General features: G+C 35.5%; 1 long non-coding RNA gene across 2 annotated transcripts in view; it reads left to right on the top strand.

The window, feature by feature from the left end:
* Window positions 1-27,436, top strand: part of LOC136036077 (uncharacterized) — a 33,925-nt gene extending 6,489 nt beyond the window's left edge. The window contains exons 2-4 of one of the 2 annotated variants that reach the window (XR_010619628.1): window positions 17,190-23,547; window positions 25,304-25,433; window positions 26,436-27,436. This is a non-coding gene — a long non-coding RNA (uncharacterized LOC136036077). The remainder of the gene's footprint in view (window positions 1-17,189; window positions 23,548-25,303; window positions 25,434-26,435) is intronic. The other variant, XR_010619629.1, reaches the window with a different exon arrangement.
* Window positions 27,437-27,785: the final 349 nt, after the last annotated feature.

Genomic DNA, 27,785 nt, shown 5'->3' with positions numbered 1-27,785 from the left:
ATCACTGTCCTTTCTGCAAAGGAAACTTACAAAAACTTCACTGTTATCTTTTTCTTTGACGAATCCAACGTAGTGCAGTGAACTTTTCTTGCCTTCGAACTCCACCAACACATAGTCGCCAATACTAAGGGTCCCCAGTGCAAGTGGCTCAGTTAGCTCATCATCACCGATATGTAGACTATCATCCGTGTCATCATCCAGATGAACTGAAACAACAGATTCTTCATCAGTCGACTGATCACACAAAGACATTTGCTGCTTCCTCTTCTGACCCTTGCTTTTCGTTTGACTTGTTGGCTTCTTCATATTTTTTTCAGCAATCTTGCTTTTGCTTTTGAATATTTCTCATCTTGCTTTGCTTTCTTAGCCATCATAGCAGTTTCAATTTTACCTTTCTCTGGTGTGTCTGTCAAAACTCTCAATGCACCCTTTTTCCTTCCGCCCCTATTGCTCTGTTTCCTTAGCAATGCCTTTGGATACGGTCGGACATCTTCGGGGGTCAAAGCATTAGAGTAACGAATCTCTGCAGCTGGTGTTGCCAGTGCAGTTGACGGTGACGGGCAAGGATCCAGTAGATCCGATACTGGTGGGTTTCTCTCTGTTGCTGATGGGCACGGCTCTGCCTTAGGACGGTCGCTGACAGACGCAGCATAAAAATCCTCATCAGAAAAAGCATTGCGGTTGAAGGGCCAAATGCCAGGCTTCGAAAACCCAGAAATGATATTGTTCATGGTCAGTGCATTTGGATAAGCATTTCCTACAAGCTGGGCAATATGGGTGATCTGGATCCTCTGAAACGGATTTGAAGTCATACAATCATGAAATACTCTTTTCAAAGCAGACTTCAGTGGTCCATAGATAGTAATATCTAGATGCTGAAGACGATGACTGCAGTGGGGTGGGAAGGATAGTAAAACAATGCCATTTGCACGGGCGTACATGATAACGTCAAGACCGATGTGGCTCTCATGGTTATCGAGCAATAAGAGGACCGGGCTGTCCTTGGAACATCGAACTTGTTTCTTGAAATGCTGTATCGCCTCGTTAAACAATGTTGCAATCATCCAACCAGTTGTTTGGGCTAGGCCGAGACTTCCTGCAGGGGCCCCAAACATCATATGATCCTTGAACTTTGCTCTGGGGAATACGAAGACTGGTGGCACGGTTCCACCAATAGCATTGACAAAGCAACAAACAGTAACAAGTTCACCCCTTTCAGCTGTGGTAACCTGACCAACCTGCTTGGTACCGGTTTGTGCTATCACCTTGGGGCTGTCAAGTACAGTTGTGACCCCCGTTTCGTCACAGCTCCAAATGCTTTCTCCTGTGAATTTGTATTTGTGCAGGACAGTCTCCAAGTTGTCAAGGAATCTGTCAACATTAGCACGATTGAAGCTCGAGCTGCGAGCTAAGCTAGTGTTCTCTGGCTTTCTGAGAGACAAATCACCTTGCCTTATCATAAAGCCCTTCATCCAGTCTGGCCCAGCCATCTGTGCTTCTTCCCAGTTGTGAGGAACTTTCTTATCTAGTCTTTTTGCATAATCATATGCAAACTTTCGTGTTTGCATCAGGGTCATACCATAATGGACTTTCGAACAATGTTTCAAATAAACAGCAAGCTGGCCCTCTTCATTGGCCGTGAAAACTTTTGCAGTTGACAGTCTCTCTTTTCTTGTCGGAAGAAAAGCACTATTGAATGTGCCACCACTAGAGGTTCCAGAATTAGAGACCCCAGCTTGAATAGGCACTGGTATGCCCCCTTGCTCTTGCTCGCGTAGTGCTTTTGCTCGGCGAACGTTGTCGATAATGGTTGATTTCGGTATTCCGAAAGCTGTTGCAGTACTACGAATTGAAGCTTTGTCCATCAAAACTTTGGAAACAGCAATGTTCATAGCCTCATCTGACACACCCTTCGGGCGTTTTGGAACTCTGTTCCGAACCATAACCAATGATCTGGAAGAAACTTTGAAATTAAGACTTACCGAATTTGGCAGGGTAAAAATGACCTACAGTAAAAGTTTGCGTATGTTTAATAGTGAACCTATTAAACACTGGTATTAAGTTAATATAGAAAATATTATTCATTAGTTTAATTGATTAAAAAAAAATTTCACAAAAAGGAGTTTTCCCAGGAAAAGTAAAGAACTACATTAAACCGAAGATGAACATTAATAAAGTCAAATAATTTTTCCGGTGTAAAACTGTTCAAGTCAAACTCAAAACCCGCAAAAACTAAGATGAGTAAGGCACACACCCCTCCCCCCGCCGTGCCTTCTAAAGACCAGAACATAATTTGCGATCTACTGAAAACAATCGTTACTTCTCCAGTCATTGAAAAAAATACAATCATAGCCAAAATTACTGAAAACAGACTAATGAATGGGTATTGACAGTTTAATAAAAATTACTGATATTCGTCTTTGAAGGTCTTAATAATTTTGGATTTATTAAAGTTAAAAATGAGAAAATATACAAAATGTATTTTGTTTTGATTTAATTCAACACTTCCCTCAACATTCCCTAAAGCTTCACTTGAATGCCCTTGGCATTTTTGGACACCATGGGCGAAACCTGCTCCCCTTTCCTGATAAAAGTACTATACATAAATAATGGGCTAATTGCTTAACTTACTGTCCTTTCTCCAACGACTGCGCGGTGGAGGTTGGGTTTGTTTTTTGGTTTGACATTTTCAGAAGCATAGTTATATGACCTTTCAACTATGCTTAAATGACTATCTCAAAATTTTGATCAGGTGGCTTTGGGTGGAAAAGGGGCTTTTAGGAAACCTATTGAAATTTTGAAACTTTGAAAAAATTTGATTGAAACTTCTATGTTCAAAAGGGCATCACTGCCCTTCTCTCGTTCTGAAAGTAACAAACTCTTTTGGTACACCTTACTTTAGTTCTATGCTGGGAGCATCAATGTTAACCACAATTGAATTGTAGAGAGACCTATCTTTAACTTAAAACTGGTAAGGTTACGTTATTCATCAGGTTGGGGTGCCTCCGGTCAGCGACCGAAGGTGCCCCGTCGTGGACTGACCGAAGGTGCCCCAGCCGCCATTTTGTCAAACTTTATTTTCTGACCCGAAAACAGAGAAAGATTTCTCCTTAGAAATACCACTATCTTCTAGTCCTATCATTTCTATGTGTATACAAATTTAATCATCGAAATCCATGCCAAACAGAAGGGGAAGGCTAGGTTCAAACAGAAGTAGAGAAACATACTTTTCGCAAAAAAAGATGGTACGAAACTCTCTCCAGCTAAACTGGCTGAAGCTAATTGAGGGAAATTTTCTTCGGACATCCGCCTTGTATAAACAACCTCCCCAGTGCCATCTAGCATAAAAATACGTAAACTCAAAATGAGTTATTGGGGGTGACTGGAGGCACCCCGTGACCGAAGGCGCCCCGGTCTCCCCTACAGTTAAAGACAATAATAAATGAATGTTGGATTGCCAGTCTCTTGTGGCAATCCACAAAAATGTGTAAAAATTCAATATCTCATGATCAGGGAGTTGGACACAGTTAAATCTATTAAAAAGGAATACAAGTATATACAACAAATGGACAGGAGCCCATAACCTTAGCTTCTTCGACTACTATGTGGTCAAAACTGACAAAAACCTTAACTATTTCTACAAATAGTGTCTGCATAAGCTCTATATTTCTTAGAAATGTTTAAGGCTGCTGTCCAACAGTATTATGCCTGGGTCCCAATATCAATCATTGAGAATATAATTCATTCCCCAGTTTGATTAGACTCCATTATCTTGGATAATCCATGGCTTGTTCTTAGAGTTCATGGATGCTATTTTTTTTTTGCAAGAAAAGAGTACCACTTGCCTCTCCCTGATGGTCCCATATATAGCTCTAACCATGAATTTCTAGCATCTTAAGATAGAATAGCTAAGAAGAATAACAGACGTTGTTAATCCTCTTTACTGATTCTAGAGCTGTTTGGCCTGTTTTAGCTATCAATTTAGTACTCCAGCTTCCATAAGGAAACACTATATCTAGAGACTAGTTAAAAAAAAATCCTAAAATACTTATTTATATTATTCCTACTTGTTGACCACTAAACTTATACCCCCTTCAAGTAATGGAGAAATATATAGTCCAAATTATTTAGTCCATTTTATTAGCCAGGAGCATTCCCTTTTTGTTTTAATGAATCTTCTTACTGAAAGAAGTAGATCCTATATTATCCTTTGTGCTTTAGATGTTGCTCAAGCTTTCAACTCTTGCATTTTTTCCCAAGTTTTACTTGAAGGATGTAAAAGAGGGATCACTTTTCGCATTGTAAAATGCTTTTTGTATGTGTATCCTCACCTTAAGGTGAAGTTAAAGAGGGGATCTTCCCTTTTTATGGTACTTGGTATTGACCAAGTGACATCTAGCAATTGTAAATTCTGTCAGTTAGTCTGTTGGTCTGTATGTCCTGGTTTTGCTACTTCATGCATTTCCAGGTAAGCTAGGACAATGAAATTTGTCAGACGTATCATGAACCAGACCAGATTAAATCAGAAATTGTCGTTTCAATGATTCGACCATCTGGGGGGGACAGTTAAATTGGAAAAATTAGAAAAATTGAGGTATTTTTAACTTACAAACGGGTGGTTGGATCTTAATGAAATTTGATGTTTGGAAGGATATCGTCTCTCAGATCTTTTATTTTAAATCCCGACCGGATCTGGTGACATTGCGGAGATTGGGGGGGGGACCTAAAATATCGGAAAACGCTTAGAGTGCAGGGATCAGGATGAAACTTGGTGGGAGAAATAATCACAAGTCCTAGATACATGATTGACATAACCGGAACGGATCCGCTCTTTTTTTTTGGGGGGGGGGGGTTAATTCTGAAAAATTAGAAAAAAATGAGGCATTTTTAACTTACAAAGGAGTGATCGGATCTTAATGAAATTTGATTTTTGGAAAGATATCGCGTTTCAGAGCTCTTATTTTAAATCCCGACTGGATCCGGTGACATTGCAGGGAGTTGTGGGAACCTAAAATCTTGGAAAACGCTCAGAGTGGAGGGATCGGGATGAAACTTGGTGTGAAAAATATTCACAAGACCCACGTATGGTCACGTAAGACGATACGTGATTAACATAAACGGAACGGATCCGTTATCTTTGGGGGAGTTGGGGGGGGGGGTTAATTCTGAAAAATTACAAAAAATGAAGTATTTTTAACTTACAAAGGAGTGATTGGATCTTTATAAAATTCGATATATGGAAAGATGTCGTGTCTCAGAGCTCTTGTCTTAAATCCCGACCGGATCCGGTGACATTGTGGGAGTGGGAGGGGGAACCTAAAATCTTGGAAAACGCTTAAAGTGGAGGGAAGGGGATGAAACTTGGTGGGAAAAATAAACACAATTCTTAGATACGTGATTGACATAACCAAAACGGATCCGCTCTCTTTGGGGGAGTTGGAGGGGAGGTTAATTCTAAAAATTTAGAAAAAATGAGGTATTTTTAACTTACAAAGGAGTTATCGGGTCTTAATGAAATTTCATATTTAGAAGGACCTCGTAATTCAGATCTCTTATTTTAAATTTGGATTGAATCCAGTGTCATTGGGGGGAGGGGACCGGAAATCTTGGAAAACGCTTAAAGTGGAGAGATCGGGATGAAACTTGGTGGGAAGAATAAGCAGAAGTCGAAGATATGTGACGGAAATAACCGGACCGGATCCGCTCTCTTTGGTGGAGTTGGGGGGGGGTAATTCGGAGAAATTAGAAAAAAATTAGATATTTGTAACTTACAGACGGGTGATTAGATTTAAATGAAATTTGATCTTTAGAACGATCTTGTGCTTTAGAACTCTCCTTTTATATCCCGACCAGATCTGGTGACATTGGGGGAGCTGGAGGGGGAAACCAGAAATCTTGGAAAACGCTTAGAGTGGAGAGATCAGGATGAAAACTTGATGGGAAGAATAAGCACAAGTTATGTATATATATATGTGTGATTGACATAATTTTGAACGGATCCGTTCTCTTTAGCGGAGCTGGGGGTTGGTAATTTGGAAAAATTGAGGTATTTTTACTTTAGAACGGGTGACCAGATCTTAATGAAATTTGATATTTAGAATGAACTCATGTCTTAGAGCTCTTATTTCAAATCCCGACCAGATCTGTTGACATTGGAGGAATTTGGAGGGGGAAACCGAAAATCTTGGAAAACGCTTAGAAATGTCGTAGATACGCGATTGACGTAACCGGACTGGATCCGCTCCCTTTGGGGGAGTAAGGGGGTGGGGTTCAGTGTTTTGGCGAGTTTGGTGCTTCTGGACGGGCTAGGACGATGAAAATTGGTAGGCATGTCAGGGAGCTGCACAAATTGACTTGATAAAGTCTTTTTCCCTGATTCGACCATCTGGGGGGCTGTAGGGAGAGGAAAAATTAGAAAAATTGAGGTATTTTTAACTTACGAATGGGTGATTGGATCTTAATGAATTTTGGTACTTAGAGGGACCTCGTGACTCAGAGCTCTTATTTTAAATCCCGACCGGCATTAAGCTTGTGATTTTCCTTTTAAAGCAATCTATTGATTCTTAGAATGAGCTCATACCATATGAGCTCTTGGCTCTTCCGACATCGTCACGAGTCCTATATGAGCTCTTAGCTCTTGTTAATATTTTGAAAGGTGTCTCTCAAGTTTACCTTATCCTACCGTCTTTACTTAATAACTCTGTTTTACCTGCCCAAAATTCTGTTAATTTCGGTTGTATTTACTGTTGATTTAATTTGTCATTGATGACTTTTGCAGATGACGTTTTGAATGTAAGTCGTACTTTTAGTGGATGTAAAAAGCATTTCATCAGCTTTATAATGAATTAAATAAAAAAAACAAGTTTTTTTTAAATGAAAGTAAGGAGGAACATTAAAACTTAAAACGAACAGAAATTACTAAGTATATGAAAGGGGCTTTTCCTCCTCAACGCCCCGCTCTTTACGCTAAAGTTTGACTGTTTCTCTTAACTCTATTTTTAAAACAGTAGCCTAAGAAACTTTAGCGTAAAAAGCGGGGCGTTGAGGAGGAAGAGCCCCTTTCATATACTTAATAATTTCTGTTCCTTTTAAGTTTTAATGTTGCTCCTTACTTTCATTTAAAAAAACTTTTTTATTTTATTTAATTTTTGGACGTTTTTGAATTAATACATGTTTTGATCTTGGCTCTCCGCACATAAATAATTAAGACGAAATTTGCATATTAATTAATTGCAATTAATCGGAAGATTTTGAGAAAAAAGGGGCGAGGGAAGAGGCCTAGTTGCCCTCCAATTTTTTGATTGCTTAAAAAAGCAACTAGAACTTTTAATTTTTTACAAACGTTTTCATTGGTGAAAAATATAAGTAACTTTACGAATTAATTTACGTAACGAACTTTTATATTCTATGATTTTTATTGCGTGTATGAGGGGGCTCAATCCTCGTCGATACTTCGTTCTTTACCCTGAAACTTAAATTTTGTCCCAATTCCTTAAGAATGACCTCTGAATCACAAAGGTCGTAGAATAAATAGTTGAAATTACTGAAAATACTTTAGCGTAAAGAGTGAGGCATAACGAGGAGGTAAACCCCTCATATGTGTAATTATTTTTGTTCGTTTTAAGTTTTAATGCTGCTCCTTACTTTCAGTAGAAAAAAACTATTCATATTTATTTTCATTGTTTTTTTCAAATAATGCTAGAAAACCCTGCGCCCCCTGCATTGAACTTCTCTTCCCCCATGACAAGTTTCTCCATGGAAATATCCTCCCACGTAACCCCCCCCCCCTCAAATCTCCCCCCTAAACAAAAAAATCCCCCTGAAAACGTCTGTACACTTTCCAGTAACCATTACTATATGTAAACACAGGTCAAAGTTTGTAACTTGCAGCCCCTCCCACGGGGACTGCGGGGGAGTAAGTCGTCCCTAAAGACATAGTTATTAGGTTTTTCGACAATGGTGAATAAAATGGCTACCTCAGAGGTGACTTTTGGGAAAAAATGAGCGTGGGAGGGGGCCTAGGTGCCCTCCAATTTTTTTGTCACTTAAAAAGGGCACTAGAACTTTTAATTTCCGTTAAAATGAGCCCGCTTGCGACATTCTAGGACCGCTCAGTCGATACGATCACCCCTGGGGAAAAAAACAACAACAAAAAAACAAATAAACACGCATCCGTGACCTGTCTTCTGGCAAAAAAAATGCGAAATTCCACATTTTTGTAGATAGGAGCTTGAAACTTCTACAAAAAGGTTCTCTGATACGCTGAATCTGGTGGTGTGATTAAGATGGTGTGGCGTCAAGATTGTATGATTTTTAGGGGGTGTTTCCCCCTATTTTCTGAAATGAGGCAAATTTTTTCAGGCTCGTAACTTTTGATGGGTATAACTGATCTTGATGAAACTTATATATTTAAAATCAGCATTGAAATGCGATTCTTTTGATGTAACTATTGGTATCAAAATTCCATTTTTTAGAGTTTCGGTTACTATTGAGCCGGGTCGCTCCTTACTACAGTTCGTTACCACGAACTGTTTGATATAAAGATATTGGGCTTTCTTTCAATGTAGAAAAAACTGCTGCTGTAGCTTTCAGTTTTAAAGAGACAGATGGCCCTACTTTTTTATCTTTAGCTAATTCCTAAGTCCCTTTTTCTCAAAAATTAGTTTACCTTGGAATACCTGTTGGAAAAAATACGAAAGAAACTGTGAAATTATCCCTTGAAAATTTGAAGAAAAACTGGGAATTGCTTATGCTTCAATTGTGTCTAATATTAAACACATAGATAAATTAAATCTCGCAAAAATGTATAATAGCCTAGTTGCACATCATCTCCTTCCTCTTTTTCCTCTTTGGCAGTTATTTAGTGAACCTTAGAAACTATCTGTTTGTAGAGTATTTTTTCGTTGTGCTAAATTCCTTCTCAGTTACCTTCCTTGGAGTAGAAATAGTTACTTAATGAATAAATTCCGCCTAGTTTTGCCTATATCTGTTATTAATAAAAGGCTACATGATTTTCGTTCTTCAATGTTGATTGTATCTTATCCTTGGTCTGCATTATTTATTTGATTTTCTGTTGGTGTTGATTTGTATTTATTAATAGTTTTTTTTTTAATTTTTTTTTATTGCTCCAGCTTAAGGGCATTTCGCCCTCTTTTTGTGAAAGATGGGTTATAAATAGGTTGAATTGAATAGGCTATTGATTGGATTTTCAACAGTGATACAGTTTTTTTCCTGCAGCTTATTTTCTATTTGCTATTAAATTCATAAGAAGAAAACAATTGCATTATTAAAAATTCAAAGAGTATATATAAATCGAACTTTATATTTGTAAATTAGGGAAGGGGGAGGGGAACTGGGTAAAGTTTAGCAGTCTGCATTTGGGAATGACATAATATTTCAGAATGTTCTTCACTCTTGAAGAGTGTTTTTCACTCTTGCCAAATATTTTAAGTGTTACTTATCAGTCTCAAGTGCAACTTTATGCATTTGAATTGTCTAGGGCTTGGTTAGAGTCTGTTAATGTAGATTCTGTCATATATTTTCACCAAATCTGGTTGTATGATGTCTTTGAGGAGTCCTTGTATCAGAAGATTTGTAACTTATTTATAAGAGTCAATTAGATTAGTTTTAATGGATTGATGATATCTAAAACCAAGTTGACACAATAAAAATGATTTATTGGCTGATAAATGTTTTAAGATTACAGTGTTAATAACTGTTTCTAGCAGGTTTTGAGTTGCAGCTGTGATTCTGATCAACTTGTAGTTGCTTGTTTCCTCTTCACCAGCCTTTGTATATGGGGGTTATGTGAGCTGTATGGGAATTTCGTGAGTTGTATTTTTTATTGATTGATGTCTAGAAAGGTGAGCGAGGAGACCTGATATTTCAAAATACTATTCATTTAGAAGCCTTGAGTGTATAACATCTGGTCCGTACTGTTAAATATAAACTGCCTATTTACAGCATCAGCAATGTCTTTTTGGCCATCTGCTATGTGGTCAATCTCTTTTTGAATTTCATAACAGAATAGCTACCATTCTATGGGATGGAACTTAATTCCATACTTGTTTTGGATTTGACTTGCTTGATGCAGCTACATCCTCCTCATGCTGCTTGAGTTACTTTCTAGACAAAACTCTAACTTGATTTCATGCCTTGGTATATTTTATCTAGTGAAGATTGGTATGTATAATCTGCTTAGATAATTTCCATAACTTTTTCTTTTTATTTCTTGCTCTCTTTATATATTTGGTCATAGGCAGTATCCTTTTTGTTTTCAAGCTCATCTCACTATGTGTATCTCTAAAACTCAGCAGTATTTTTTCTACAATATTTCATAATTCATCTACATTGTTGTCAGTGATTAAGGTTAAAGTAGACACTGTCCAATTATTGCCCTGTCTGCAAGTATTTGCTTAAAGAGGATTTTTCTGAGTGGTAGTCTAATGGAGCATTGTGTAGCCAAGTGATTGCTTGCACCAAAGAGGGCAATGGGGCCACATTTATGAGTGTTTTACGGTATCAAATGTTACAAGGATCAGCTATAAGGAGGAATGGCCATCCCAGTGTCTAGTTGGAAAATTTACCCCTTCGTAAAGCAAATGGTTAACATAACACTATAGAAACTAGTTGGAAAATTTACCCCTTTGTAAAGCAAATGGTTAACATAACAGTATAGAAACTGTACGACAGATTTCTATCAAGAATATGCATAGTTTTGCATCCACTGGATAGAAGATAAGTTAAAATCACCAACTATGAGAAGTTTTTTCGTAAATAAATTTTTTTTTTCAATGAGAAACCTCATTAAGTTGGGAGAACTTAAGCTACTATATAAGTTGCACCAATATGAATTGGCTCACTGGGTAGGTTTACTGTTAGGGTTATTTGTTTAGAAGTTGTATATTTTCAAAAATCTCAAGCGTATACTGCTACCAATAACTCATTACAACCCTGAACCCCCAGAGGCAAATGTAGCTGTGCATGGTCCTTGACCAACCTAGTCTATTCAACTTTTCATTCCCTCTAATCAAAACCCCACATTCACTCACATCTATGAAGTGCCAGTTTGATATTCTGTTGTTGTTTTTTTTTTTTTCTCTTTTTTTCATCCCCTGCTAGAAGACCAAAAAGAAGTATTTTTGATCATTGTTTATATGTAGCATATGACTCGCCCATCTTTACCTTTCTGTTAATATAGTCAAAGAAGGCATGACCAAACTACATTTTTTCACACAGCTTAGCGTTTAATGTGCAATCAGTCAGACAAGGACCTAAAAGTATCCTTAGACAATTCCTCTGGGAAATATCTAGCACACCCTACTGAACCTTTCAAATTGCTTAGGTTTAAAGGCCATACTTGACCACGTTATTACTAAAGCTTCCAAGACCCTAACCTTAATTTAAAGACTTGCTTTATTATCACCTTAATTTCCTTAATTTGTACTTCAGAGTAAATTAAGATCCAGCTTCATCTGTGAATTGCTCCATACTTGATGATGTGAATGATTAGACATCAATACATCCCAGTGGTACTTCCAAGGGAAATCATTCTATTGAGAAACTATTCCCGTGGTTTAATACACAGGCAGGGGAAAAACTGTTATAGGTGTCGAGGTTATGACAGATGGCTTGAACAGCTTCTTTGAATGTACCCTCTTGTCAGTGCCAAGCTCTTGCAGTTGCTGCTAGAGCTCTGCCTAATGCTTTTGCAGGTAGTTCATTTGCTTTGGTGAGTCATGATGTTTGCTGGGTCTTTCTCCTTGATCCTCTTTATACTTTTAAGAGCTGCTAAAAGAGGAGTAAATCTGGCATTAATCAGCTCTCAAAGGGATATGTATGCTGACTTGAAAGTCCGAGTTCAAATTCTTATTAAGAATGATGAAATGACAAGGCCACTGGATAGAACTGTACCAGTTAAGAAAAAAAAAGGTAAGGTGCCATTGCCTTACATTGCTATTTCAATAATTATGTCCTCAAAGACCAACACCAGCATCACAGGTCTTTCTTTCTGGACTCGATATCTCCTTAGTCATATATACTGATGACGTTTTTACACTTAGCCAAGCTTCAGAAAACATTTCTGAAAGTTTTCAAAAACTTCAAATGGGATGCTTAAAACCTGGTCTTGTATTCAGCGTTGGGAAGTCCAACGTTGTGTTTTTACTGCGAAGACCCTCTTCATGATGAAATTTTACTTGGAAATTCAAAGATCCAGCCATCTGACCAAATCATTTATCTTGTGTATTCCCATTGGAAATACAATTTCTTGTGGTCATCGTCTCCTAACAGGACACATCAAATGCCGCATATCAGCTTCATATACTTCAATAGTCTCTGTGAAGCTTCGTTTCAATCATCGTTATCTGGCAATGCTATAGTATACCATGCTCTCCCAAACATCCTCTACATTACTCCTTTTTAGAAGATTCTTACAAATGCTGATAAACTGAAAATCTGTTTTACTTTCTTCTGTTTTGCAAAATACCTACTTAAAAATCCATTTTGGACATGCAATTCAAAACTCATTAGAAGTTTTCATATAGCAGATCCTACTATAGATGTTGCTAAGCTTGAGGAGAAATACAACCAAAAGATTTCAAAACATGCTTGGAACCAACGCCTAGAAATTCTAGGAATATAGTGTTTGATAAAATTAAGGCGCAGGAAACATAGAATTAGAAATCGGAATACAAAAGTGTCAGTGAAAATTGACTATTTTCAGCCTTCCAATCTTCAGTCTTATAGTTACCATAGTTTTTCTTTCAGGCCATTGGTTTAGTTTGCTCTAAGGGGATTTATCAAAATATATTTCTATGTCACATTTGTATAAGTATATTTATCTTTTATATTCAGATTGAGTGGACTAAAAATTCTTAAAAATTATAAAACGCGAGAACGCTATGGTTTGACACGGTATCGTTAGAAGTATTAGGATGGAATTTGAAATTTCTTTATTGGAATTATTTTCAGTTTGAGCAGCATGTTTCTGTGAGTAACATGTCTCATTGATAAAGATCAGTGTGCAAAACGGAAGGAAGTCCAAATAAACATATGATGCTTAACCAACAATACTAAAGTAAAATCATATGTTTACCCAGGATAAGAAAAAGAAATACATGGAAATCTATTGCTATATTTCCTGATTAAGAGGTTTCAGGACTTGCTGTTGTGTTATTTGACACTTAATAATTCTAAAAAGTGTCAAAACTAGTATTTATAAGCTAGATTAGCAGCAATTGTCTAAACCTGTCAGTTTTGCCAACAGACATTATAAATTCCCATCTTTTTGGTTCTTTTTGTTTACTTGGACAATTGCTGGAATCACTGTTAGGGAAAGATACAACCAAGTGCCATAAATTTTCCACTTTTTGGGTCTTTATTAGGACAAGTTTTACAGATGAAGGATGATAGCTTGCCAAAAAATTGTAAACCACTAACCGCTCCCCTGAATACGACCTTGTCAGTACGGTTCGTTTTCATATCACCAGCAAATTAAAGCAGTTCAAATTAAAGTTACTAAGTCACTGGGCAACCCTTTATGAATGAACTAAATTGGCGCCCTTGTTGAGCGCCACTACTCTCATGGCGCTAAAACGACACAGTGGTTTCTACTTTTACACGCTGAGATCTTTCTACTGACTATTATTGGAATTGCTGGTACTGACTGGGTGATATTCTTTGTTTTAAGAAGGATTTTGTTTTCATTTTTCTCGAAATTGATACCAAGGAATACTCCTTGAGTATTTCATAGAAGGGATGTAATTCAACCTTATGTGATTTTATATTAGCTTGCGGCTTTATTTTGTTTTCTTTTTATTATTAATTGTTTCGCAACAGCCAAGGGAAGGCCCTACTCTGTGATCTTCTCTATTTTGATTTATGTACTTTGTTGCCTTTGGTTTATTTAATTATTTCTTTGAAAATCTTTTGATCTGCTTTTTAACTATTTATGTTAAATTTATTCAAACAAGGTATATTTCGGAAGTTTTTCTGACCAAAACTATATGGTAACCTAGGGAACTGGAAAATTGGATTGTAGACTCCTATTTTGAAGGTGGTTACAGAGAACATTTGACTGTTAATAATATTTGGCATGAAATGAGCCCCGAAGAAAGATCCACGTGGGCAATCAAAATGCCACACTTCACAGTGCTAAGACTTACAAAAATAAATGCTAAGACTAAAAAAAATGTAGTTTTTTCTCATACAAACATTTTGTAAGGAAACTAGTAATAGCTGTTCAAAAGTAATTCTTTTCTTCATACCGTTACTTCTTGGAGGAATAGGAAAAAAACATTTTACTTCAAGAAAAAATTTGAAACCTATCTCACAACTATGAGAGATTCAAAGGAACTACATGTATCAAAATTAAAATATATCTTTCAACATATTACTGTTTTGTGTGTTCAGTCTCTTATAAATGAGTGGCGTTTATGTAGACCTTCTGCTTCCTCCTACTCTTCAATAAAGATTCTCGTTTATAGTCTAACGGGTATGGAATGACATTTAATGTCATTAATGACATTTGTTTGTACTGACCAAAGAAAAATTGTTTTATCAAACATTTATAATAAGCCGGTTATTATGCCGATGGGCTTCTTTTTCAGCTCTTATATTTGTCTTTAAATGGATAATATGTTGGCGGTTTTAGAGGCGCGTACGCAAGGGGGGTGGCCTCTTTCCTTATCCTGGTTTACGTAAATTTTCCCAATATTTCTTGCAGTTTTTATATAGTTCAGTTTTGTTGCTGTTATAGTAACTATTATTGAGTCCCCCCGCCCTCCTTGCGCAGGTAAAATTGATTGAGTTTGCCCCAAAAGTTGGCTATTTAATTCTCCTGGACCTCACTATGAATAATTTTTTTTCAATACGAGGGGTATAGATAAATGAATATAAAGGGAACGGAAATGTTTTTTTTTTTTTTTTTTTTTTTTTTTTTTTTTTTTTTTTTTTTTTTTAGTGAACCTAGCTAAAGTTGCAGAAAATGCAGAAGTCAGAAAGGCACATGTAGGCTCTTGGCCTGTCCCCCTGACTCTCTGGATTTCTATGATTTGTAATATTCCCTATAGTTTTATTTAATTTACCTATTTGCTGCCTTGACGACTTTGACTCCCTAACCGCTTTTTGAGCACGCATCCGTAGGCATCAAGCATTACGGGCTTTGGCGGATCACAGTGTCAGATAATATTCAAGCCCATTAAAGCAAAGTGACAGCAGCCACTTTGCTTTGCCACTCAGGGGGGTAAAGAAACGGTAATCGATGATGATTTTGCTTGGAATCAAATATACAAACATGGGTATTTTCTGGCCTCAAGTTTTTGGAGAGAGGTTGCAACTAAATGCCCACAGATTGGTGTGAGCTTCCAAAACCAATTTTTGGTTATAAACCTCTTAAAGTAGAACACAAGCTCGACATATCTACGTTTTGTTAATCCGAAATCGGGGTATCTGTATTCATCTTTTGACTTTGAAGCTTGGTTTAGATTGACTAAACCAATTTTTTTTTAGATTGACTAAACCAATTTTAGATTGACTTTAATTTTTAGCATTTTTTATGCCGAGTTTTGCACTTGGAAAATGAATAAGAAAGAGTTAGTGTTTTAAATGGGAAATTCGTTAAAATACTTGTTTTAAAGGTAAAGGCCTATTAAATTTCACCTGAAAGACTGGTGAAATTTTGGCTGCTGATTAAAACAAAAACTTGGAGTGTCGTGTTTCTTCATAAGCTTAAAGTATTAGCCACATACATGCTTTGTATTTTGAAATCAATTTCGATGGAAACTTAGCAGATTTGCTGGGAATTAAAAGGTGTCTGTTCGTGATCAATCCATACATAGATCCTTGGGAGTCACGGGACAATGCTACCCTGCTACACAATAGCGCTGACAGCACATTTATCCATGTTTTGTTCCCTTAAACTTATTGTATTTGCAATTGCGAATGGTTCAATTGACTAGTGATTAACGTATTAAACTCGTTATTCTGGTAATTGACATGGAAATAAACTTTGATGTGGTTGGATTCAAAATCGCATATTTGTCTGACAAAAAAAAACAGCAAGAAACGGAGATCAGCACCGCCGGTAGGGACTATAAAGTCTAATGCCGTATCCTTTACCTTTTTTTTTTTGAAAAAAAAAATGTGACCTCAACTTAAATATACTTTGATTCTGCAGAGGGTTCCGTTTTCACAATTAAAAGGCTGTATAGCCGTAGAGTTTTGACATAAAAAATACAGCCGTATTTACTCAGTACGATTATATTGTATGCCAGCCTACAAACTAGCATTTCTTTGATAGTCAGCTTGAGCGTTTTTTAGGCCATCCTTTTGGTTTGAGAGATTTTTAGGCCATCTTTTTACTTTGAGAGATTTTCTGTGTATGTTGAAATATTTTCAATTCAATATTTGTGGAATTTTATACTATCTCAACTACTCTACTATCTCAACTAGACTCCTTTGGCTTCTAGCAGGTTTCTTCTGACTATTTATTTGATATTTCAAATACCAAGACGATCGTGAGATATATAACAAGACTTTTGTTTCCTTCAACATCAACATGATCTTTATATTAAATCTTTTTTTTCTGTTATACAATGGTGAAGGAATGTATGGCTTAGCAAATTATTTTCGCTGAGTGGTCATGTTCTCTAAATTCAAAATAATTTGCCGATTTGCAACGTTTTCCAAGAACTTGAGATGGAACAAAATAATGTTATGGTCATGCTCAAAATTTAAGGGCATCCTCTAGTGGGTTATTATATACTGGGTGTATATGAAGATGCGTATCTACGTTATATATGGTTAGAGAGGTCAGCCTTGATTTAAACATCAGTTTTCTTGGTATTAAAAGAATTTACTCAAATAGACCAAAGAAGAGACTAGATTCTTTGTCGATTTAAAGATTCTTTGTAGATTAAAGAAATAAAAACTTACTAAATGATTTTAAACTTAAAGAAAAGCAGTAAAAATATGACGAAAAATGAACACCAAAAAATGAATCTTGACCAGAAATATTAAAGGTCTTAAGAATTATAAAATAATAATAATAAAAAAAAAACAAGAAAAAATAGCGCAAGCCTGTCTCTTTGTGTCTTTTTTATTTGTTTATTTTATTTGTTTATTTTATTGGTGTATTTTTTATTTTATTTTAGACTTAACAAAATTGAAAGTTAATTTTTTTTTTTAAGGTTTTCCTCAAGCTGGCTAGAGATGTTCTTTCGAATTGGCTTGATGCAATGTAAGGTGCCACTGTAAGTGATAAAAGTGTATTTTTAAGCGCTGCCAATCATTTTGAAGATTCATTATTCAGAGATATGGAAGCTCTGAATGTTCTGCCCCCTAATGTAGTGACGAGAGTATCTGAGTATATCTCACCTATTGTTGACTTTGTGCAGAAAAGTATTGACCAAGTTTATGGTTGTGAAACCAATGGATCAGTGTATTTTGACGTGAATAAGTTTAATGGAAGTGATGGACATTTTCATCTAAAGTTAAGACCAGAGGCATTTGGAAATGCTAAAGAATTAGAAGAAGGAGAAGGTAAGCTGTAAGATAGAGGACAATATGCAGCGAAAAATCTAGCTTTTTGGTATTCCAGTTAGGCAAAGCAAAAGGAAGGGCGTCCTCGTGTGGAGTAGAAAGAGCTTAAAGAATATATCATTGGAGAAGGAAAGAGTGAAACACTATATAGAATGAAGTTAAGCAGAAATCATACGCAGCTATGTTTAGAATCAGGAAATGTTGTGCTTTAACGCGTTGTTCGTGGTATAAGCAGCAATAGCAACAGCATATAAACAAACAAGAAGGAGTAGCACAATAGCTGTTTGTCTTCTGTTATTTATATACAACTTAAACATGAACAACGAATTTGAAAACAAATTTTGAAAATTGAAGACGTTTTCTCGTTCACTAATATTACAATAGTTAAGCAAATATTTCCTTTTTCTGTATTTCAGCATCCCTTTCTTTGTATAAAAAAGACTTTATTGTCTGCCTTCACTTCCCAACTGAACTGAATAAAGAGGTAATGTGGTTGAAGAAATTGTTTAAAGAGAGTAAATTTATTTTAATTTTTGTGTCCTTGGAATTTGACAGGTCTAGTATTAATATTTGGTCTCTACTACTTTCTAAATCTTAAATTTAATATCAACATTTGATTTGGACTATTTATCATAATCATTATTTGTAATAAAAGGAGTCAAATTTCAAACACTAATTTTCTGCTTGCATATTTATTTATCTATTTCCTTCAAAATCAAGAATATAAAACACATAAATGAAATTACAAAAAATCCATCAACAAATGAAACAAAGCAATAATTTACAATAGGCTTAAAAATATACTTGAATCAAAAACGCCTCAAAATAAGATAATTAGAATCTAAAACATTATTCGAATTCTGGAAAAAAGAGAGAAAAGACAATGCCGATAGAATATTTTCAGAATAGCAGGAAAAATTATCTATCTTGGCTAATTTCAATGATTCTTCAATATTAAATCTTGCAGCTATTTCAGAATAAAACAGATTGGAAATAAATAAATATATATATATATATATATATATATATATATATATATATATATATATATATATATATATATATATATATGAAAAAAAATTTTCAACCAAGTTTTGTTACACAATGGACTGTCCAGAGAGATTTGACCTCTCCTCTCCTTTTAAAATGAGTTGAAATCACCCAATGTGGGATTTCAAACACAACCTCCCCCCACCCCGCTCGGGTTTAACCCCTGTGCAGGTCACCTACATCTAATAGTATTCCTTTTTTTGGCCTTGTCACCATATTTCTTAAGAAAGCTTTTTTCAAAGCTAATATTTTACAGCTTACCTTCTCCTTCTTCTAAAGCTTTAGTATTTCCATACTGGTCTGGTCTTAACTTTGCATAAAAATGTCCATCGCTTCCATCAAACTTATTCACGGCAAAATACACAGATCCGTTGGATTCATAACCATAACCTCGGTCAATGATTTTTTTGATGAAGTCAACAATAGGTGAGATGTATTCAGATACTCTCGTCACTACATTAGGGGGCAGAACATTCAGAGCTTCCATATCTCTGAAAAATGAATCTTCAAACTGCTTGGCAGTGCTTGAAAATATACTTTTATCAGTTACACTGGCACCTTCCATTGCATCAAGCCAATTCGAAAGAACATCTCTAGCCAGCTTGAGGAAGACCTTTAAAAAAAGTGAAGTTTAAATTTTGTTAAGTCTAAAATAAAAACAAAACACACCAATAAAATGAAAAAGACACAGAGAGACAGGTGTATTGGTTAGTCCGTCTGTCTGTACTAAAAAAAAACTAACCAAAAAAAAAAAAAAAATTAACAGTGAAAAAGCTAAAAGAAAAAATAAAAAAAGGAAAAAAAACAAAAATAAAAAGGCAAAAATAAAAAAGGAAAAAACTAAAAAAAAGGAAAAAAAGCCTGTTGCTGGGACGTGAAAACAAGCAAAACCGCAGCTAATCCTTGCTATCATATTTGGCTCTTCTTCTAGAAACTGTCAAAATAAATTTCTTGGAAGTGCTTTATAGGTTAGTTTGTTGTTGTCAGGCTACGTACTGTTTTTGACTAATAAATCAACATTCTTGTTATTTATGCTTGGTTTTGTGTTTTCAGTAAAGCGTTAGTTTTCTATAATCCTACAAACATAGGGAATGACCAAATATGATTATTTGATTTATTTTTACTAGTTTTATTTATATGTGCTAGATACACTGTGCATCAATTATTTTTGTTCGTTTTAAGTTTCAACTTCGCTCTTTACCTCCCTCGAAAAACCTTGTTTTTTTAAAAATTAAGATACTTAGAAGCGACCCTTCACTCTTCTTGTTCTATTCTTTCTGTGTCATTCCAGGCGATCGACACTTCCCTCTAGTTACGCTACTGATACTAGTTATGCTACGGCCATAGAGGCTTTTGAGGGGGAATAAAAGTATTGTATTTCCGTTTTGTATTTATTGGTGAATAAAACTCTGAACTCGGATATTACCATTCAGATAAACTCCAGGTTTTCCCTTTCTTCTCTATCATCACCACTAAAACAGGTTTTATGAGGTTCAATTTATAATAGAGGTATTCGACAGAGGGAGAAGAATTGGGTGCAAAGACAGGGAGTATGACTCATGATGAGGAAGCTGCCATGTCTGGTTTAGGCTGGGAAGGGATTATTAATAAAATGTTAGTCACGCATTTTATCACTAAAAAATGCAGGGTATCAGTCATAGTCCTTTATGCCCTTGTAGAACCGACTGATGGAGATAGTAGTGACTAAGATAAATTTTATTATGGTATTTTAATGCCCAGGTCGCTAGAATTAGGGCTAGATTGTATCCTAGCCAATATAAATTTAGTTTTGAAAAGAAAGCAGTAATGGTTTCAGGCTGCTGCAATTATGTGGGTGCAACAATCTAATTATAAGCAAAACAGTATTTGGTCATCAAATGTAAACCGGAGACTGGCAGGCTCTAGGGTATTTAAGAGTGCTGTTATTGATGTCAAAAGTAAAGATCACCCATCTAGTACCGCCTAGGGCTAATTTAAAGCTTAAATTTAGGAAGGATAACTACCATCTTGGAAATTATGACGCTTTTAGACTCCAGGATGAGAATTTGATAAATACTTTCCAGGAACAGTAGAATACTGAGTTGGGGAGTTTAAAATTTCGCAATGTAGAAGAAGGATGGAATAATTTTAGGAGAATAGTTTGTGAAGTCGCTGATGGTAACTCAGGTAAGAAGGTTTGAAAGGCCGTTAGAAATGTTAATGCAAACGCCTTATGTGTAATAGAGAGGAGGGAGGGTCTGCTCAAGAATTATTTGACTGATAGATCATATGAAAATAATAGGAATGCAAAGAAAGTGGAGAAAGGATTAATAAATGAATTACATAGGTGTGGAGTGTTGATCATGGATAAAATTGCCGAAAATCTGGATGACGCATCTAAACGGTTTAGTAATTAATTATTTTACTGGCATGTTAATAAATTGAGAGGGAATAGTCAATCTAGACTTGTTCCAATTAAAGATAAAAACGGGAACAAAATTAGTGAGAAGGCACGAGTTGTTGAGTGATTAGCAGAACATTTTGAGAATTTGCTAAACCGTGATACAGTTACAGGAAAAGATATAGAAAATAATGAAAAAATTTGTCACACTTTGGATGTGAAGGAAGATCTAATTTGTGGGAAAAATTAATGACATTAAAAGAATTAAAAAACAATAGGGCCTCTGGGGTCGATAGTGTAGTGAGTTTTTTTTTTTAATGGTGGATGTGAGGTTAGAGATTATTTATTGAAGATTATGAGTAGGATTGTGAAAAAGGGGGAGTATCCAGCGATTTTTAGGAAAACTCTAATTAAACCCCTCTATAAGAAAGGTGACAAGAGTGAGAGCGGTAATTAAAGATGCATTAGCCTGGTTTCTGTTGGAGGCAAATTACTCAGTACAATGATAATTTTCAGACTTAAAGATGATGTAGATAGAGTTTTAAGAGAAGAACAGGATGGTTTAGGAAGAACAGAGGACGCGTCGATCGAATTTTCACTCTTAGATTTATAATTGAGAAGTGCTTGGGTAATCAAACGCCTTCAGTCCTCAGTTTTATAGCTTTTGAGTACTTATTTGATTCAGCTGACAGAAGAGCTTCATCAAAGGCCTTCGTATGATATACCAGATATCATTCGAAAAAAGTGATTTTTTTCGTATTATTAAAGTTATTAAATATTAAACTTAAATATTTAATTATAAATATTTATATATTATTTATTTAAATATTATTTTAATATTTTAAAATTAAATATTTAACTATCGCTTATTATTAAAGTGATTAGTGTTATGTAAGGGAACAAAATTGCTGCGGTTAAATTAGGAAATGAAGTTTTGTATTAAATTATCAGTCAACCTTTGTGCGTTCTATCCCTGTTTTTATGGATCATCTGGATGGACTTTGGCCTAAAAAGCATAGCAAAGTCAATGGGAGAACACGGAATCGAATGGGGAAGTAATACTCTCATACACTTAGATCATGCTGATGATGTAAGCATCATATACGAAAGTATTACCAAAATGGGTTATCTTGTAGAGGTTTTGTGAGTTCACGGTGAAAGAGTAGGTTTGAAAATTAATTTCAACTAGACTAAGTCGCTAGGACTATGCGAATGTGAAGAGGTAATGTTCAAAAACAAGAAGATAGATCAAGTAGATAGCTTCACTTACCTAAGTAGTGTTATTAGTAAAGACGGCGGACGCAGTGAAGATTTCAGAGTCGATTATCCTAGGCCTAGGGCGTTTTTCCAGTTGAAAAAGTTAGGAAGAGTTAGAAGATTCTTAAAAACGCTGATAAGTTAAAAATCCTCTTCACTTTCTTCCGTTTCGCAAAAAGCCTACTGAGGTATCAAAATTGAACACCTAGTTAAATAATCATCAGTAGTCTCCATAAAGCAGATCCTACAGTATGTCCCCTGAGAATAGTTTTGTCGTAACTAAGGTTTTCAAAATTCCGAGAAAAACGACTTTGAAAATTTCACCTTTGCTGGAACTTACACGTTACAACCGATTTTCTTCGCAAATACATAAAAAAAAGAGAAAAAATAACTAGGAGGGTCTCCCGAATATGAGATGAAATAGGTGAAGTTTTCATTGTCAAAACTTGAAATGAAATACAGATACGACAATCCGACCTTACCGAAATTTTAGTAAACTTAGATACGACAAAATGGCGTTGGCTGCCTATTGTTTTCACCATGAAGGTAGGACGAACGAGTTCTGATGCAGCAATACTATTTGAAAAGTATAAAAATAAAAAAAAACACATAAGAAAAGTTCATTTTTCTTGAGTTTCTTTGCTGGCCGCCGTTTTGCTTCAATGGAATCTTCCTCTGGACATGGATCTCGCGCAGACGGAGAGGCTTCCAAACGTTCTGGTCTTGGTTGGGGATGAAATTCAGGAGATAGTTGACATCTTTTATTTTCGTATCAGGTAGATCAATATTTTTGCCACAAAGTTTGGGCAAAACAAGACGTTTAATAACACGGACAGTCGAAGTGTTGGGACACTTTTTAACCGAAGTACATTCTTGTGATATAGTAGCCATTTGCAAGCCTTCAGAGAAGGAAGTTATGAACCAAACTCTCTTAGCGTTATCCTGACGGAACTCAAGTTGTTTTACCTTTGAATATGGCACCAACGAGTACTTGTACAGCTTTTCTGGCTTTTGCAAGTCAAAGAACTTTGACTGGGTCATTTATAGGACATTCAAAGGACGTGTCTTTCTTACTTTCAGTAACTTCCTCACCAGACCTAGTGGAGTAAACAAATCAAGGTGCTTAGCCCCCGTTCAATAGTGCTATGTACTGCATCAACCTCCTGTATAGTTGAATGACATGGTTCACAAAACTTCATAACCACTTTTTCTAAGCGAGGAAATTTTCTTAGAACATCGTGAATGGCGAAGCTTATAATTGAGTTTTGGTTCTGGAACACACAGGAGTCTGACCAAGTAATTAACTGTCAGATATCAGGGTAAGTATCAAGAAATTTTTCCAGTATGGCCACTAGTCCACTAGCTATTTCGTTTGCTCCGCGTCCGGCCTCAAACTCGGACCAAATGCAACAGATTTTCTTACTGTTTCAGACTGTTTGAGAAACTTACTGTTTCATTATAAATCCATTTTTTAATGTTATATAATCCACAAGCACCAACTTTCAACGATTAAGTTGGATAAATAAATTTTATTTTGCCGTTTTCTTCTTCCTTGACGCCGAATTTTCAATTAAAGTGTGCGTTATCGGTCGTTTTTGACAAAGTTGGGTTAGTTAGGTGAGGTCAAATAGTGTTTAAATTTGAATTTGCGATAAAAGCGATTATTATATTTGTAAAGAACACAAAAAAGGCATCGAGTAGTATGTTTACTTTATTTGTAAGTCAATAATATGAATTGCACCAATTTTCAACGATTAAATTGGATAAATAAATTTTATTTTGCCGTTTATGCCGTTTTCTTCTTCCTTGACGCCGAATTTTCAATTAAAGTATGCGTTTTCGGTCGTTTCTGACAAAGTTGGGTTAGTTAGGTGAGGTCAAAAAGTGTTTAAATTTGAATTTGCGATAAAAGCGATTATTATATTTGTAAAGAACACAAAAAAGGCATCGACTAGTATGTTTACGTTATTTGTAAGTCAATAATATGAATTGCAAAAAAATTTACCGACAGACTGCTACATTACAAGGAAGCACTACCAAAATACGATCGTAGCCAAGATTTATTCTGACCACTGATACGTAACAAAAATCATAACAAGTCAGGTATTTGATCATATCAAATTATACTCTATATGTACAATATATCATATAAATGCATTCTATTCTTGGAACAAAATATTAGTCAATTCCACAAAAATGAGGTACCTGGATTCCTGTAAGTATTGTGCAGATGAAAATAATGTCCGTTTTTGTCTCATTGTGAAACTTTTACCAAATATTTTCTTCTTGAAAAGTGTACGTCGACGGAGTTACGACAAAATGCCCATGTAATTTTTCCATATGAGATACGACAAAACCGCTCTTAACGAAACGGCAAAATGTGAGATACGATAAAAGAGAAATCTTAAATTGAGGCACTTCTAGTTGAGATGCAATAAAATCGTCGACGGAATCGGATAGTGCAAAAAAAAATTCAAATTAGATGGCAGTCTTAACCCCACTTCCTGGTGGCAGATACGACAAAACCGCTCTCAGGGGACGAGTAGCTTAGTTTGAGTATCCAACTGACTGACCGTATCTCAAAGAGTAAACTGTTCGAAAAGTCTCTTTTCTAGGGCTAAAATCCCGTTTTCTAGGGCTATAATGGGAGATAGGGTGAGACGGCTATGAAAAGTTTTGCGGATGAATGAAGACAGATGCTACCATAAATTAAGACGCAGGAGAAACATGTGTTGCTGTGTTGGCCTCAGGCGGCTTGTTGCTCCCGTGAGTTATTAGTAGTATTGTATAATACTTTTTTAGTGAATACAGTAATAGACATTGTTGAGAAATTAGTATCGCTAAAAAATGAGGAATGCTTTCATGGTAATGCTTTGTTATTTTCTAATTTAAAGGAAAAGTAAAACAGTTGATTTTGAGCCAAGTCGGGTTACTCTTAGGATCCATCCGGAGTGTGACCGTTAATGTTCTGGCTTGATGTAAACAAGTATTGCTTCACTTTCATTATCACTTTCTTTTCATCTCTTTAAAAGTAAACGTATTTAGAATTTGATTAACTTCAAACTTTTATCCAAGCTAATCGGCCCAATGGTAGCACCAAGTGAATCACTCCAGCTGCTTGGCATGCTCAAAGGGCACAATGATTGGGTCACACAAATCACCACTAACCCAAAGTTCCCCGACATGGTATTGTCTGCATCAAGAGGTAAGAGTTAAGGTCACCCTTTTTCAGAATGTGGTTGTATTTGGGGTTATTTTAGTAGTAGTTCCACCATCTATGGCTTGCCTTGATCTTTACCACAAATGTTTTTTTACGCACTCCAGACTATATTACTGCATTCCCCCTGGATATCCATGGGATACCTTGCCTGGATTCTCTGAATAATGACTATAAATGAGATTAAAAAGGAGTTAGAGCCTTTTTAGTTTGAAAATTCTGAATATACCAAAAATTCAAATATACTAACACAAAACAACAATTTCATTATAGAAGGAAAACAAAAAGAATCAGATGAAGGTGTGACAAAGAGGAGACAAAGCGAAAAAAGAATTATAAAAAAGAAAGAAAAGTAAAAAACCTCAAGAGACCTTAATAGAGCTAGGAAGTGAAGAGAAAACCACCCTCAATGTGGACCTTGCAATGAAAAATGAAGGTTTAAATGCAATTTAACCTTTTCAGAAGATTGGCGCAAGTAAATTAATGCTGAAGTTTGGGAAAAGATTTCACGAGAAAGAATTTCATTGCGTTACGTTCTCTAAAGCTACCAGTTAAGAGACGAATAGGAATTCCAGAAACGAGGAACAATTCGTTTACTTAAATTATTAAGTTAAATTATTATTGAGTTAAAATACGTAAATAATTTTTTTCTCACCATTTTGAAATTTCTAAGGGGGAAACAAATTAGTCATTCACGACACCTTTACAGATGTTGACAAATATGCAATGACATCTAATGTGTCTGATAAAAAAGGAAGACATCCAAAACCAAGTAAAATAGATAGAACCATAAATATTGATCATATAAAAAGCTATAACCCCAGTGTCCCATATTATAGAAGAGAACATACCTCGAATAAGAGTGTATCTTCCTAATGACACGACAATTCAAAGGATGCACAGTAATTTTTCAAATTCCAATCTAAGTTTTAGCTGTTCTTATGATTTCTATAAAAAAGTTGTATATGTTATGAATATATTATTTTCAAGGTAAACTATGAAGAATTTAAGGAGCATGATCCAAACCACAACGAAGATAATCTAAAAGAAGCCACGCTACATTACATTTATTAGAAGTGTCACATGGTAAAGACCGAACAATCAGAAAATTTTGTATCAAAAACATGCAAAACAAACTCTAGACAAATTATATTTTTGTGATGGTCTTCAAGAAGTCATCATGTTACCACCCATGGATTCCTTTAGAGAAGCCGTGTTTACTATAGAAATTGTGGAATTTAGTGAAATATTTGTGACACTTGGCACTCTGCAAAACCCAAAACATTAACTGAATTGGGGTTTGAAGCTATTAATGGAAGAATAAAAGAAGACACCTTAAATTATACATATGCCTTTTTTTGTTGGATACCGAACATATTTGCCTTTGGGTTCAACGTAACAAGTTAACAACTGTTCAAGGTAAAGCAAAAATTAGAAGTTTTTTAGCTTTATAGTTTACCTGGTAAACTATTGTGGTGAAGTTTTCTTGGACAAAAGTTGAGATTTTTTACATTGAACATAGTCACACAATTATGGCAACCGGTTTCTTTCATTGTCAGGTTGAACTCTCAGTGAAGCATTGTGGGAGTGTGTGATTTTATTGATTTCATCGATTTTTCTAAAGGAGCAAATTTTCTAGGTAATTAGAAAAAACTTCATGGCCACTGAAGATATTTTTTGATGTCAGGCTTATACTTTAAAAATTAAAGAGAGAGATAGTGACGAGAGTATACCTTACCTGAGGGTTTAATAGAAATAACAGGGGAAAGAGGACACGCAATTCTTTTCCATTCGACTGAATATGAAGGTACTAGTGTGAAGACGATGAACTTAAAAAAAAAAAAAAACATTTAAAGAAGTTGTCAGCACCAAGAAAAAGAGAGAAAGTCCGAGATTTCAATAAAGGCAGAAAAATGTTGTTGAATTTGATTGATTGAATATTGTTTAAATTGCTTGAAATAAAAAATTGATTGTTGAAATAAAAAACGAAATTCCAAGTTTTTTTTTGCAGTAAAAGAGGAGCTATCACCCCAATGATAGCTCCTCAACCCAGTAATAGTGAAGTACAATTTAATTTTCTGCCACCTGCCATTATTTACGAGCGTTGTTTGCATCAATTCTTTATTATTTAGAAGTTTCTTTATATTTTCCAGTTTATTTCTTGCGTTCCGTTTTCGTTCTATATTTTCGCTCTATATGGGCAAGTAATTTTGTAACATGTTTCAAAAGAGTACAAAATCTTCAGAATAGAGCTGTAAAATTATTATCGGAATTTTACGATTCTGATGATGCTCATGAGCATTTCAAAAAGAATAAGTTAATGGATGTATCCCAAATTCG

This window comes from Artemia franciscana, chromosome 15 (genome assembly GCF_032884065.1).
Source record: "Artemia franciscana chromosome 15, ASM3288406v1, whole genome shotgun sequence".
NCBI lineage: Eukaryota > Metazoa > Arthropoda > Branchiopoda > Anostraca > Artemiidae > Artemia > Artemia franciscana.
Note: the sequence above shows the minus strand (reverse complement) of the source record. Positions and strands in the feature narration are given on the sequence as shown.